The following is a 15409-nucleotide window of genomic DNA, read 5'->3' on the forward strand; positions in this document are numbered from 1 at the left end:
ATCAATTAGTTTTCAACCCCTTTGTTATGGCAAGCCTAAATAATCTCAGGAGTAAAAATGTGCTTAACAAGTCACATAATCAGTTAGATGGACTCACTGTGTGTGCAATAATAGTGATTTTCAAATGACTACATAATCTCTGTACCCCACACATACAATTATCTATAAGGTCCCTCAGTCCAGCAGTGAATTTGAAACATAGATTCAACCACAAAGACCAGGGAGGTTTTCCAATGCCTCGCAAAGTAGGGCACCTTTTGGTAGATGGGTACAATTAAAGCAGACATTGAATATTCCTTTGAGCATGGTGAAGGTATTAATTACGCTTTGGATGGTGTATTAATACACCCAGTCACTACAAAAATACAGGCGTCCTTCCTAACTCAGCTGCAGGAGAGGAAGGAAAACTATCAGGGATTTCACCATGAGGCCAATGGTGGCTTTAAAACAGTTAGAAAGTTTAATGGCTTTCATAGGAGAAAACTGAGGATGAATCATCAACATTGTAGTTACTCCACAATACTAACCTAATTGACAGAGTATGCACTCACTAACTGTAAGTCGCTCTGGATAAGAGCGTCTGCTAAATGACTAAAATGTAAATGTAAAAGAAGGAAACCTTACATGCATTGTGTTTGCAATAAGGCACTAAAGTAAAACTGCAAATAATGTGGCAAAGAAATTAACTTTATGTCCTGAATACAAAGTGTAATGTTTGGGGCAAATCCAACACAACACATCACTGAGTACCACTCTTCATATTTCCAAGCATGGTGGTGGCTGCATCATGTTATGGGTATGCATGTCATTGGCAAGGACTAGAGACTTTTTTAGGATAAAAAGAAACAGAATAGAGCTAAGTACAGTCAGAATCCTAGAGGAAAACCTGGTTCAGTCTGCTTTCCAACAGACACTGGGAGACAAATTCCCTCTTCAGCAGGACAATAACCTAAAACACAAGGCCAAATATTCACTGGAGTTGCTTACCAAGATGACATTGAATGTTCCTGAGTGGCTTAGTTACAGTTTTGACTTAATTTGGCTTGAAAACTTATGGCAAAAAAAAAAAATGGCTGTCTATATAATGTATATTGCATATATTTTACAATCCAGTTGTGCAAAGCTCTTGGAGACTTACCCAGAAAGACACAGCTTTAATCGACTCAGGGGTGTGAATACTTATATAAATGAGATATTTCTGTATTTCATTTCCAATACATTTGCAAAAATTTCAAAAACGTGTTTTCACTTTGTCATTATGGGGTATTGTATGTAGCTGCGTGAGAGAAAATATCATAATTGAATCCATTTTGAATTCAGGCTGTAAGAAAACAACATGTGGAATAAGTTAAGGGGTATGAATACTTTCTGAATGTACTGTATATCTGCAAGAAAATGATAAATATGTGAATGTTTGAAAGGGGGTCATATAAACATTGCCTTATTTATATTTTTACAGACAATATTAAGTGAATTCTGTCTGAAATAGTCATGCTATAATGGGCATAGTTTCTCAGACCAAATTTCCATTCTGGCTGAAACAAAGCAATCTGATCATGCTCCAGTCAAATATAGCTATAGGGAATGCCTATACATTGTCCAATCTCCTTCCACACATTGATTTCATTCTTCGCATCTTTATTCAGAAACAAACAAACTTGAAATTAAGTGCTGTTTCAGTGTCTTGTTGCAGGTTGTGCAATGTTCAAAAGTGTGTGTGATATTAGCATTAACTTGTGTGTGTGGTGTCAAGTGTGGATGGTCCTATGTATGCAAATATCCGAGATTGGATATTTCAGCACCATGGACAGCAGCGACATTGGGATAGCGAGATCTGTAATTCAGCAACACATGACACTGGATAGCGGCTGTCTCAGGTGAACTTGGCATTGGGAAAATCCCATCTAATAGGAAATGAGGCATAGGAGGAAAAAAGACTGAAGGAGAAGACTCCCACAGGAACTCTATGCTTAACTGTTCTGCCACATTCATTTCAAATGTTACATTTTTCGATTTGTAAATAAAAGGGAACACATCTGCAAATAATGTAAATTGACTTTTCTAACTACACTGTACAGCTTTAGTGTGTCTGTGTGTCATAGGTACAACTGCAAGCAATTCGCTTCTCAAATCCTTCTCAAATGTCTGTTTAATGTGAGAAACTAAATTAAAAACAACCGTTAGACTAATACAATGCGTACTGTCACAAATTATTACTATTCCCAACAAGACAACGAAGTGATGGTCTTTACCCACCATGGAGACTTATAAAGTCTACTTCCCCCCCACCAAAAGTTCCCACGCAGAGCGATGTTGTTTACTACATCATTATGCATATGCAGCGTGGTTCGTTCTGCGTTGTGTACTTTTAATTAGGACACTGCCACAACTGGAATTCTGATGGTTGGATAATTTTTATTCGACCTGCACACGAAGAGACAAAAAAATGATGTTAGCCCTTGGTGCAGCCACAGCTCTCGGGCACCTTGCTAGTTGAAGGTCAGGCAAAAGAGAACAGGTGCTGCATAAACACATTCAGTGCCTAACAACACACTATACAATACAAGTAAAATGATATTCAACATAATTCTGACAAAATAAATGACATACCTGTACACGAAGAGACAACACACAATAGGTTAGCCCTTGGTGCAGCCACAGCTCTCGGGCACCTGCGTGAGCACATAGAAACTCACTCAAACACTGACCCAAATACTCCCGAGTTACAATAGGTACCCAAATTAGCGAGCTTGGTGAAAGTTGTTAACATAAATCTTTATATTGTCCACATTGTAACAAAACCTATAGTTGCGTAACAGCACTTTGTGTAACTTTACCACAGTTTTATATTGACAAATTACGGCGCCAAGGACAACATACCTTGCTAGTTGAAGGACAGGCAAAAGAGAACAATAAGAGGGTACATAAATACAGATAACCCGCGATGGACCAAACCAAAATATACACAACTTTTACAATTAGGTGTATTTACAATATAGATATATAAAAATGTTTGTACACCAAAAAATTACATTAGCTATGCAGCTGTAATTAAATAAAAACCACATTGAATTAATATTATTATTATTATTATTATTATTAACTTATTAACATCCCCTCTTGACCTGGCCTAGTTGAACTGTCCTTGTGTGCAATTTGGTGCATAATCTAGGGGAACAACATCACACTACTACATTCACCCCTACTGTTTTACACTATATTATAAACACAAAACAAAACACATAACCTCGAAGGTAACAAAGCAAAGAAAGAAAAAAAACATTCCACACCCACAGGGCGACAGAGTAACCCAGTGTAGTCCCTTAATTCTAGACCCACAAATGGTCGATCAGCTGGAAAGCTATCCCGTGAAGGATTAGGAAAAATAAGAGGTAGCTAATCCCTTATTCAACCCTATACAAAAAATGCCAAATACATTTTATGCTGATGAACTACACACAAAGTTACATGAATTGTCAAAAATATTAGACAAACCCACAAATCACTCTAAGACCCACTTAGATTACCACATACACACAACAAAGAAAAGGTAGGCAATATCCTACCGTCACTGAGAAACCAAGAATTGTTTCATTTTCCTGTGTAGACATAGTTTGGATTAGCCTATTCACTGGATTAATAAATCTACCTAGTCTAGTCTGAACACCCTCACCCAAAAACCTAGCAGGAATGTCACGGACAGCACCAACCGTGCTCAAAGGTCTAACCTCAGGTTGGGGAGTACTACAGATCAGCATATCCGGAGCCAGCACACTTTCAATTTCCGACTCAACACTAGTAGTGTCAGACGACTGATCAGAATCCTGGTAGATTGTCACAGACCAGACTGACAAAGCATCTTCAACCAAGTTAACAACATCAGGCACAGCACCATCCCAGCTGAGTGGAGTTTCACTATCAGAATTCTTGTAGGCTTTGGGGATCTCAGCCCCGAAACCTGAAGGATCTGGAGAAGGTCTGTATGGAGGAGTGGGCCAAAATCCCTGCTGCAGTGTGTGCAAACCTGGTCAAGACCTACCTTCTTGTCCTCTTCATGCAGTGGCACGTTGTAATACCCTGACGTCAAATCCATTGTGCTGAAGAAGGCATTACCTCCCAGCGCGGCCAGTACATCAGCCTGATAATAATAATAATAATAATATGACATTTAGCAGACGCTTTTATCCAAAGCGACTTACAGTCGTGCGTGCATACATTTTTGTGTATGGGTGGTCCTGGGGATCGAACCCACTACCTTGGCGTTACAAGCGCCGTGCTCTACCAGCTGAGCTACAGAGGACCACGATGAGGCAGGGGATGAGGCAGGGGATGAGCATCCTTTACTGTGCGGGCATTTAACCACCTGAAGTCAGTACATAGGCGCAAGTCCCCATTCTTTTTCCATACCAGCACCAATGGTGAGGCATACTCGCTGCTGGATTTTCTGACGATTTCCTTTTCCTCCATATCATCCAGTGTTTCCCTGAGTTTTTGGTAATGAGCTGGAGACAGCCTACGATAAGGTCATCGAAATGGGCGGTCATCAGTCAGCCGTATGCAAAGGCAGAACTCCTTTGCCTCGCCACAATCTAGGCTATGTCTAGAGAACACTGTGTCATACTTCCCAATTAAGTTGACAAGTTTATCTTTCCAGAACTGTGAAACTGGACACTCCTCAACAGACAGGCCTTGAAGTCCAAGATTCCTCAGTGTACTGTTGCCATTATCTACACTGCCACCAACTGAACTCTTAGCTGTCAGACTGCCATGTGATCTGTCACATTGAGCCTTTGCCACATTCTGATGAGCTGCTTGCTGCTTGACATCATTAAAATACTCCAATGCAATGCAAGGGTACACATCCGCCACTTTAGCATTTCGTCTCAGGGTAACTGCCGATGTTGTTGGATTCACAATCTTCACAGGGAGCCATCCATCCCCCCACAGAGGCGTAACTACTCTCCCCACTAGTATGTGTCGATTCACACAACGAGACGTGCTGGGCTCGACAACAACAGTACTGCCCACAGAGAGTTTTGTCTTTGGCGGTAGGCGGCCCCACACCAGATGCTCACTCATGGGTTGGAGCGTTACTGCTATCTTCAACTTAATGGTGCCCACTTTATCTGGGATGGAGTCTCCTCTCCATCTCTCCAGATTTGACATCACACTGGCTAGAGGAACCTGGTGTACCCGCCACCCGCCAGTAGCTGTCATTTGATTTGAACTGTCTAATCAGAGACTTCAACACATTAGTTCCCACAATGAGTTCATCAACCTGCCCATCAACAATAAGCACTGGGACTACATAACAGAAGCCATAAAGTTGAATTTTTAAGTCACACATGCCCACTGGGCTAGTTTGTTCCCACCACAACCCACCAGGATGATGTCTGAAGGAGCTAGAAAGTTCCCCTCTACCACTCCTGCCTCCCTCAACCGAGGTACAATATCTGCACGCAGAATAGTAGCCATGGACCCACTATCTAACATCCCCTTCAGCTCAACTTTATCCTGTACTAGCACAGTGGTGTAAAACAAACTGTCATTCTGATTGTGTTCTGAAAAATGACTGTGTTGTTCTTGGGTACTGACTCACAAAAGTAAGAATAAACAGATTGGATATCATCATCAGTGGAGAAAAAATAAGAATGCCCCACATTGCCCTCATTTAGCAGACGCTCTTATCCAGAGCGACTTACAGTTAGTGCATACGTTATTTAAAATTTTCATACCCCCCGTGGGAATCAAACCCACAACCCTGGCGTTGCAAACACCATGCTCTACGAACTGAGCCGGCCATTCCCTCCACGACGCTGGTCCAATTGTGCGCCGCCCCATGGGTCTCCCGGTCGCGGCCGGCTACGACAGAGCCTGGATTCGAACCAGGATCTCTAGTGGCACAGCTAGCACTGCGATGTAGTGCCTTAGACCACTGCGCCACTCACAGACTGAGTATTGCTGACCAGAGCCTTCTCTAACAAAGTCAAAACTTTCTTTAATGTCCCACCCTCAGATACAGATGGTGCCAGGTCTGGTTCACGGCCACATTGAGAAAAAGATGACACATTAGGTCTTTTCACAGGACCCACTCCCTCCTGAGGGCAGTCAAAAACAGCAGCAACCTGCTGTGAAAGTTGTGTTCTACATGCTTTACGTTCCCTTAACAGTTCATCCAACCGATCCTGTACCTCACTGGCTGTCCAGTCACGAATGGGTTTGCTCTTGAACACTTGGGCCAACTCTTTATCAGGACAGTTGCGTACAAACATGACTGCCAACTCTGAGCACTGATTGGGTAAGGTCCTGCCCTCACTCACAAGGTACTGTTCGGCTGCCTCTGCAGCTTTGTTAAGCCTAATCCAGAAATCTATTGGACCCTCATTAGCTTATGGTTTGATTGAATAGAAATCAGCTAATGGCATACCTGAGCAGACAGTATCCCCAAAGTGTTGCTTGAAAACACTGAACACTGCCTTAACATCTGTGACAACAAGGTTGTTACGCTTCCAGACTTTGGTCACATCCCGTGCCCTCCCCATGAGCCTAGACATCACCTCCCCAACATTCCCAGACCCAGTGTAACCCCTCTTCTCTAGGTAGACTTCCATTAACTCCTCCCACTCCAGGACAGAGTACTTATCTGAGCCATCACCCCTAAAAAGAGGTGGAGCACTAACATCTGACTTCACAACCAGATTCAGCTTGGACGCATCAATAAAGGTTGACCCACACTGCTCAGGCAGGGGAAACTGCTGGGGTTGGTGAGGGGGACGGGCAGGAGAAAGACTTGAAACCCCAGGCTGCAGTAAACTCGCTCTGATAGATTCTCCTATCTCTGAACCAATCTGCTTAATAAGGTCACTAAGCTGACTCGGAGGCATCCCATTATCACCGAGTACTGTGGATGATGGTACTTCAAAAGACAGAGGTGGGATACCCTGGTCAGGTGGAACAAACAGCCTACCCCTCCCAGTGCTTGCAAACTCAGGACTAGCAAACGCTCTACTCCCAGGAGCTGACTGTACAATTGGTGTAAATGGAAGGACACCCCTCCCTCTACCCACACTAAAATCCACAGCATAACACGTCTTATGGATTTGAGAATCTTCCATGGCTCAACAGAGCACTAAAATACAATGTAATTTAGTGCATTTAAATAACCCAAAAAATTAATGCAATAAACAAATTCATCCAAAACATACAAATAAGCACGAATACCTGTATCTAATGAATATGCTACATTCACTTTCACTGTTTACAGTATATATTCACTTACATTAAGCCATCAACAAATTCACATGCGCAGGTCGTGCACCTCATCCACATGCACAGCTCCGGCGGTCGGCTTGAGCTGACCAGTCGGCAGGTCACGTAATTAGGACACTGCCACAACTGGAATTCTGATGGTTGGATAATTTTTATTCGACCTGCACACGAAGAGACAACACACAATATGTTAGCTCTTGGTGCAGCCACAGCTCTCGGGCACCTTGCTAGTTGAAGGTCAGGCAAAAGAGAACAGGTGCTGCATGCACACATTCCGTGCCTAACAACACACTATACAATACAAGTAAAATGATATACAACATAATTCTGACAAAATAAATGACATACCTGTACACGAAGAGACAACACACAATAGCTTAGCCCTTGGTGCAGCCACAGCTCTCGGGCACCTGCGTGAGCACATAGAAACTCACTGTCTAATCAGAGACTTCAACACATTAGTTCCCACAATGAGTTCATCAACCTGCCCATCAACAATAAGCACTGGGACTACATAACAGAAGCCATAAAGTTGCATTTTTAAGTCACACATGCCCACTGGGCTAGTTTGTTCCCACCACAATCCACCAGGATAATGTCTGAAGGAGCTAGAAAGTTCCCCTCTACCACTCCTGCCTCCCTCAACCGAGGTACAATATCTGCGCGCAGAGTAGTAGCCATGGACCCACTATCTAACATCCCCTTCAGCTCAACTTTATCCTGTACTAGCACAGTGGTGTAAAACAAACTGTCATTCTGATTAATTCTCATTGTGTTCTGAAAAATGACTGTGTTGTTCTTGGGTACTGACTCACAAAAGTAAGAATAAACAGATTGGATATCATCATCAGTGGAGGAAAAATAAGATGCCCCACATTGCCCTCCTCAGAACAGAGGCTTTCTAGTTTTCCTGAGACCTGCCAGTCTGTCCACATCCAGGGTTCTGTCGCTGCCCAGCCTCACTACAGTCAAAGCTCATGTGGCCCGGAGAAAAGCACTTGACACACAGCTGGTGCATCTGACAGTGAGCTTTGGTCCAGTGATTAGTGCTTCCACAGTCAGCGCACTCATGCTGACGTTTGTGGAACTGTTTACGGGGCCCTCTACATTTAACATGTTTAAGTCATTTAGCAGACGCTCTTATCCAGAGCGACTTACAGTTAGTGCATACGTAACTTTTTTTTTTCATACCCCCCGTGGGAATCGAACCCACAACCCTGGCGTTGCAAACACCATGCTCTACGAACTGAGCCGGCCATTCCCTCCACTACCCTAGGCGACGCTGGTCCAATTGTGCGCCGCCCCATGGGTCTCCCGGTCGCGGCCGGCTACGACAGAGCCTGGATTCAAACCAGGACTGTGTTGTGTTACCTGCTTGACAATAGTATTGATGTCCCCCAGGAGAGCAGCAGCAGGTTGCACGTTGTTCCCCATCTCCTCAGCACACAGATCAACCTTGACATTGACCTTGACATAAATAACGTATGTGGAACGTTACTACAACATACCAGCAACGACACGACAGGAAGAGCGCCGTGCGTGACACATGTAACAGCAGCTGGAGGAGTGGCCAAACCTCAAGCTAAACACAACAGAAATAACCAGGCACCACCACATAATGCTAAGGCTGACACACACATGTTCCCTTTTATAAACCGGGTGACTCGAGCCCTGAATGCTGATTGGCTGAAAGCTGTGGTATATCTGACCGTATAACATGGGTCACGTTGAGGGAGGAGGTCAGAGACCTGGCCGTGTTGTGCCAGGATAACAACCTCTCCCTCAACGTGACCAAGACAAAGGAGATGATTGTGGACTACAGGAAAAAAAAGAGGACTGAGCACGCCCCCATTCTCATCGACGGGGCTGTAGTGGAACAGGTTGAGAGCTTCAAGTTCCTTGGTGTCCACATCACCAACGAACTATCATGGTCCAAACACACCAAGACAGTCGTGAAGAGGGCACGACAAAGCCTATTCCCCCTCAGGAGATTGAAAAGATTTGGCATGGGTCCTCAGATCCTCAAAAAATTATACAGCTGCACCATCGAGAGCATCCTGACTGGTTGCATCACCGCCTGGTATGGCAACTGCTTGGCCTCCGACCGCAAGGCACTACAGAGGGTAGTGTGTACGGCCCAGTACATCACTGGGGCCAAGTTTCCTGCCATCCAGGACCTCTATACCAGGCGGTGTCAGAGGAAGGCCCTCAAAATTGTCAAAGACTCCAGCCACCCTAGTCATAGACTGTTCTCTCTGCTACCGCACGGCAAGCGGTACCGGAGTGCCAAGTCTAGGTCCAAAAGACTTCTCAACAGCTTCTACCCCCAAGCCTTAAGACTCCTGATCAGCTAATCATGGCTACCCGGACTATTTGCACTGCCCCCCCACCCCATCCTTTTACGCTGCTGCTACTCTGTTAATTATTTATGCATAGTCACTTTAACTCTACCCACATGTACATATTACTTCAACTACCTCAACTAGCCGGTGCCCCCGCACATTGACTCTGCACCGGTACCCCCCTGTATATATAGCCTCCCTACTGTTATTTTATTTTACTTCTGCTCTTTTTTTCTCAACACTTTTTTTGTTGTTGTTTTATTTTTACTTTTTTGTTTAAAATAAATGCACTGTTGGTTAAGGGCTGTAAGTAAGCATTTCACTGTAATGTCTGCACCTGTTGTATTACGGCGCATGTGGCCAATAAAATTTGATTTGATTTGATTTGAAATTTATTTTGACTGTTCGAATTACGTTGGTAACCAGTTTATAATAGCAATAAGGCACCTCTGGGGTTTGTGGTATAGGGCCAATATACCACGGCTAAGGGCTGTATCGTCGAGGCACTCTGCGTTGCATCGTGCTTAAGAACAGCCCCTAGACGTGGTATATTGGCCATATACCACACCCCATCGGGCCTTATTGCTTAAATATAGATGTACTGTACAGCACTAAGACAGCCATGACATTATTTGGAGAGACCACAAAGACTTATAGAGAAGCTATATAATTGATAGACTAAATCCAATAGACTGAGTCAAATACCTTTATACCTGGTTACAATGAAATGTAGTTCACTATGAAATGACCTGTGACTAGGGTTGCAAAATTACAGTTACTTTCCCCAAATTCCCAGAAATCCCTGTTGGAAGATTCCAGAAATCAGAACGGAATAAGCAGAAAATCTGGAATCCGAAAAAAAGAAGGAAAAAAAAGAAACCCTACTGGTGACCTTTGACCTAGCTGGATGACCTTTACTTGGGTGTCAAACCTGGGGGGAAGGCCAAAGTGCAGGATCCAGTTGAGTCTGGCACCACAACATCAGACTGGAGCAGAGCTCTGCAGTCCCCACCAAGACCATAGAACCAGGAGGATAGGAAGAGGAGGAGGAGGAGGAAGAGAGGAGGAGGAGGATAGGAAGAGAGGAGGAGGAGGATAGGAAGAGAGGAGGAGGAGAGCAGGGACAAAACAAAATGTAATGAAAAGAGGCTAGTTATAGGAGTAGTGTAGTTGTTTGATTGACACCAGTTTACATTGACATGACCTGGCCAGGAGAGACTAGTTATAGATAGGGATTTCAGGAGTTTCGTGGTCCGTTCAAATGGTCAGGGAAATTCTTGGTCCTACTTATACAGTCAATGGTCTGTACATGAATATGATGCCAGCTGAGAGAAGGAGAGGCTGACCTGGAGCGGGCAGCAGCAACACAGTTGGGGTGATCGTCAGGCAGCACCCCTTTACCCATGGGGGTGGGCAGGAAGGGCAGGTCACACCCCTCCACCAGCTCCTTCAGAGCCCCCTCTGCTCTTCAATGGGCTGCACCTGCAGAGGGACACAGACAGAGGGCACTGCCACACGGATTTCAACAGACTGGTCTTCACAACTGGGATGCATTCAGCTGAGCAAAACGTTGTGCAACGTTCAGATAGAAATATAGCATGTAGAACGAACGTGCCTCTCAGACAGGTAGAATGAGAAATCATGTCAACAACATTTGTCGACTGAACGTGGCCCAGTTTTCAACTGAACCGTGGTACAGTGCTATATGTGTTACAGTGCGTCTCAGCTGGCTATTGATCTCTCTTGGACAGACGCACGTAACATAACTGGAAGTAGCGTCTGTCAACAGAATGGGATGTGACAACTTTGTTCCGGTACGCTGATTTTTCACCACTAATCATTTGGACAAATCCCGATTTCGCAGGTGCTCGCATCTTTTCAATTTCAGAACGGGAGGGGACATTTGGCCCATAAACTTGCCGGAAACTTGCAGAGAGTTTCCGTTTAGGGGGGTGGAGAGTTCGCAAGTGGCGTTAGTATCTTTCTCTTAACATCTCCCCAGACCTTATCCAAGTATCTGACGCAATTATGCAAGATTTTAGTTCTGTTTCCCCCAGATTATCTGGCTATTAAAAAAGCAATGCCTACCTTTGCCAATGATGAGTAAAGTCCGTTTGGCTCCTTTCAGGACCGCCAGTGCTTCTGTGATCGCCATATGGTTAGCCATACTCACAGGAGGAGGTGGACTACAGGGCACCTCTCTGACAAAGGAAATAATAAATAATAGGTCAAACATTAAACATGTTACCTAGCAACTTTATTGCATATGTAAATAAACCATGAAGGTCTATCGAGGCTTATTGCTATTCTCTGATGAGAATATTTTGATATAGTGCTATATTTTCTAAGTAATTTAATTTCTGGTTCACTTCAGACGTTAAAAGGTATAACAAGATAAAATAAAAATGACTACGGTGATGTGAATTCAGAGGTATACATATTCAACAGTAACACATTAGTATACATTTTAAATGGATGAAAGACAGTGATGGCCACTAACCTGGCTCTGCTCCTGTCCAATTTAGCATTGACCATGTCCCCAGATATGTCTACGTATACAGCACCTGGACGTCCATACATGCTAGTGCGTGCTGCCTTAGACATACCAAACACCCTTAAATTCAGATCAATTAAGGCTGTGCTGTGCTCTTATGAAGCAGTTAAGGTACCTTGCTAAGCTGGAAAATTAGAGGTCAGAAAAAAGACAATTGCAGGTGATACCAAATGATATGAAGAGGACTACACAGAGGGAGTCAGAGTAGACTGTATACCTTCTCTACCACTGAGGAGATCATATCCAGACTGCTAGACCTAGCAGAGAACTTACTGTACAATCTGCATGCCTCCACCTGACAGAGAAAGAGGACCACAAATAACAAATTATTTCCTCTTTCAGCAATTAAACTGCTAGGGCCAGTTTCCCAGACAGAGATTCTCTATTGAGTTTGCTTTTTAGGCCATGACTAGGCTTAATCTGTGTCCTGGGAAACAACCCCCTAATGTTCAAAAGTCATAAATATCATGGTTCAATCGGTACCTGTGGAAACTCTTGAAACGCCCCAGTGGTCTCTTGGTTTTGATCGGAGGAGCCTCCAATAACAATCACAGGCCTACAGAGAGAGAGGTATCACACAATGACATCAACTGACAATCTGAGATAGTTTGGAGTCCTCAGATCATTTTTTGCAGTGTGCGGATAGCATCCCTTCTTTTGAAAGGACCACTGAACATGAGTAGTAGGGTCTTCTGTTTGTGGAGTTCTAGCATACCAGCAGTTCATGTTAGCGTTGGCCATTCCACCAAGTGCATGGATGAGTCCCGGTCCAGACACAACCAGACACGCACCTGGACTGGAGAGGAACAGACAGACAGAGGGACAGACAGGAAGACAGGCAGACAGACACACAAAGGGTCAGACAGACAGGCAGACATAATTAGCAATGCAAAAAAGCTATGAAACTGACCCTCACACACTACACGCTCCTGTAGTCTATGTACGGGTAGTTAATATCACATGATTTGGGGAGAGCTGGTTTAGTAATAAAAAGGTGGCTTATGGCTTGTTCATTGCGCATTCCCACATACTTGATTCCTGAGGCTTGAGCTGCCTTAGCTACTTCAATGACTGGAACACCAACTATTCCAAACATATATTCTACATTCTGTAGAGAGTTACATGTAGATACAGTATATTTACCTTTTTTTAAACATTTTTAGTCATTTAGCAGACGCTCTTATCCAGAGCGATTTACAGTTAGTGAGTGCATACATTTTCATACTGAATTGTATATGAATTGTTACAATGTAGTTTAGATTTTCTTTGCATTGACACACACATTGGCATGCATCAACAAGGGTGTTAACATATACTATTCCACATAAACATCTAAATGTTTTTCTACAACAATATTAATAGTTAGCTATACCAGTGCAATGACCTATGGCACACTTTCACAACTCATAGTGTTACATTCTCACTGCCAAGGACATGATCAGCGACTAATATATTATTAGCAACACGGTTACACAGTATAACACTGTTTTATATATATTGCACACACTTCACCTGAGCTTTTAGTGCCTCTGCAATGAGCTGAGCCCCAGTCACATCTTCCATTATTATTGTCGAGAAATCTGTTCAAAGTGCAAACGCGGTTAGCAATGATTTCTTGGACTTGTTGTTCAGTAGCTTATAAATCGTGTTTAGATCTCTTGCAAATCATTAGTTTTGTCTGCTTTCCAGCATGCATTACATGAGTAGCTTTTTCTTCTTCAGTGGGGTTTATAGGAAGTTGGCATCCAACGTTATGGTGCATTACTGCCCCCTATTGTACAGAAGTGTGGACATGAGCCGTGCAATAGCAGTCATGAATATTTAATAAACTAGTAGCATTTTTCTTTTTTTATTGCAAGAAATACATAATAAGCCCTCATTATGTGTTTATAACTGCACTTTACTTAACACTTAACTCAGTTAAGTCATTATGAGTGTATGACAGTATGAAAAAAAAAATGTATGCACTCACTAACTGTAAGTCGCTCTGGATAAGAGCTTCTGCTAAATGACTAAAATGTAAAATGTAAATGACTTGAGTGTATGCATTATAGATATAGGCTTCATAGAAAGTGTTACAAATGTTCTCCTGTCATCTTATAGGAGATCCATTCATGGATTTAGTTATGGCTTGAGAATGTGACTGGTCTACGGAGTTCTCCTTTATGTCTGTCTTTATATGTGACAACAACTTTTCTGTATTATGTGTATTTCCACAATCAATAATCATAAACGGTACTTCACTATGAATACTTTTGACTATGTGGTTTGAAGTACTTTACCGTTATCTTGCACATACATGAAGACTACTATAGACAGAAATCAATGCAGTAATGTTTTATTAAATAAAGGCTCTGATTAAAATATCATATTAATAAAATCAGGCATTTGGCTAATTCTTCTTCCCAGAAGCTCCTGTGAATGGTTTGGAGATGGCTCTGGAGAGAGCGTGTAACACCCTGACTATGAGTGGGCGTTTACGGGACTGGGACTCCTGGGGAGCAGGGGCCGGTGTGGTTGTCAGGTCCTCCTTGGGTGGGGAAGTGGATGGAACCTCTGGAACCTCACACTCAGCATCTGTCATGAGAACATTTCATAATCAGAAAATGAATGTGTGTGTTTGTGTCTGTCCGTCTGTCCGTCTGCCTGTCCGTCTGTCTGCCTGTCTGCCTGTCTGTCCGTCTGCCTGTCTGTCCGTCTGTATGCCTGTCTGCCTGTCTGTCTGTCTGTCTGTCTGTCTGTCTGTCTGTCTGTCCGTCAGTCAGTCTGTCTGTCTGCCTGCCTGCCTGTCCGTCTGCCTGTCCGTCTGTCTGTCTGCCTGTTTGCCTGTCTTTTTGTCTGCCTGTATGTCTGTCTGCCCGTCCGTCTGCCTGTCAGTCTGCCTGTCTGTCTGCATGTCTGTCCGTCGGTCTGCCTGTATCTGTTGTCACTGTTTTAACAAGCTTGTCATAGGGTGATACATCAATATGACATTATCGATGCTTATCACTTACCCTGTGAAATATGAGTCTCTCTGAGATGTTTGGTAGGCAGCGCATCCTGTTCAGGGTGTCTCTTCGGTTCCCCTTTTGTCTTGAACAGCTGTTGACAAAACACATCAGGACAACTGAGCCTGTGTAAAATACAGAGTGTGCATCCTAAAAGGCACCCTATTCGCTACGTAAGGCACTACTTTTGACAAGGGCCCAGAGAGCTCTGGTAAAAAGTCGTGCACTATATAGGGAATAGGGTGCCATTTGGGACT

The 15409-nt window shown here is 43.5% G+C and overlaps 1 pseudogene across 1 annotated transcript in view; it reads right to left on the reverse strand.

The window, feature by feature from the left end:
- Positions 1 to 12954, reverse strand: part of LOC311128599 (2-hydroxyacyl-CoA lyase 1-like) — a 239437-nt pseudogene extending 226483 nt beyond the window's left edge. Inside the window, exons 1-7 of the transcript in view lie at positions 12881 to 12954; positions 12649 to 12721; positions 12383 to 12460; positions 12108 to 12206; positions 11700 to 11808; positions 10958 to 11093; positions 10515 to 10610 (exon numbers count right to left, since the gene is read on the reverse strand). The product of the transcript in view is annotated as a 2-hydroxyacyl-CoA lyase 1-like (transcript). The remainder of the gene's footprint in view (positions 1 to 10514; positions 10611 to 10957; positions 11094 to 11699; positions 11809 to 12107; positions 12207 to 12382; positions 12461 to 12648; positions 12722 to 12880) is intronic.
- Between the last annotated feature and the right edge of the window lie 2455 nt (positions 12955 to 15409).

This window comes from Coregonus lavaretus, assembly GCF_964263955.1.
Source record: "Coregonus lavaretus genome assembly, chromosome: 4".
NCBI lineage: Eukaryota > Metazoa > Chordata > Actinopteri > Salmoniformes > Salmonidae > Coregonus > Coregonus lavaretus.